At 35.3% G+C, this 791-nt stretch overlaps 1 protein-coding gene across 1 annotated transcript in view; it reads left to right on the plus strand.

Moving 5' to 3' along the window:
* Positions 1–791, plus strand: part of chst14 (carbohydrate (N-acetylgalactosamine 4-0) sulfotransferase 14) — a 10,204-nt gene that overhangs the window by 6,122 nt on the left and 3,291 nt on the right. The gene's annotated exons all lie outside the window — the stretch shown is intronic.

A 791-nucleotide genomic window follows, 5' to 3' on the forward strand; every position in this document is an offset into this window, starting at 1 on the left:
GTATATTTTGCAACATTTGAATGTTTTCTTCTTGTTGTGTATGTATCCTGAAAATGATTGATGATTTAGTTTTAAGTGCAGTTCACATGATGTTTGGTCATCCAGTGGAATGTCTAGAGTAAATGTTCTGTTGTGTTGTTAAGTAAAACATTTTAATGTTTCATCTGCTTTTGGGTCGATGGAGAGATGTTTATGGAAATTGTGCTAGCTAAACATAGTTTGCTATTTTTATATGTAAATATTTTTTATTGGTAGTGTACAAAATTATATTTAGAGCAGACTAAATGAGTTGAGTTGAGACCTTTTTAGTAAAGTCACCTATATTGTACTGTACAATATACCAATATTTTGGTACACTGTTGGAGCACACCACATTTCGATTTTTACAGGTTTCTCTAAAATATTTGATTCTGATTGGTCAGTTTTGCCCATGCAGGGCTCAGATTTGCAACAGTGTCCTGTCCACCCACTATTTCAGTGGACAGAATTTTTTCTCCATTTTTCCCATAGCAATTTTCAAGTCTTTGTTAAAGGGGTCATATGATGCTGCTAAAAAGAACAGTATTTTGTGTATTTGGTGTAATGAAATGTGTTTATGCGGTTTAAGGTTAAAAAACACATGATTTTCCACATACTGTACATTATTGTTTCTCCTCTATGCACCGCCTTTCTGAAACGCGTCGATTTTTACAAAGCTCATCAGTCTGAAAAAGCGAGGTGTGCTCTGATTGGCCAGCTACCCATTGCGTTATGATTGGCCGAATACCTCAAGCGTGTGACGGAAATGTTAC

Source organism: Sinocyclocheilus rhinocerous, unplaced genomic scaffold (genome assembly GCF_001515625.1).
Source record: "Sinocyclocheilus rhinocerous isolate Xijiao unplaced genomic scaffold, SAMN03320098_v1.1 scaffold271, whole genome shotgun sequence".
NCBI classification, from domain to species: Eukaryota; Metazoa; Chordata; class Actinopteri; order Cypriniformes; family Cyprinidae; genus Sinocyclocheilus; species Sinocyclocheilus rhinocerous.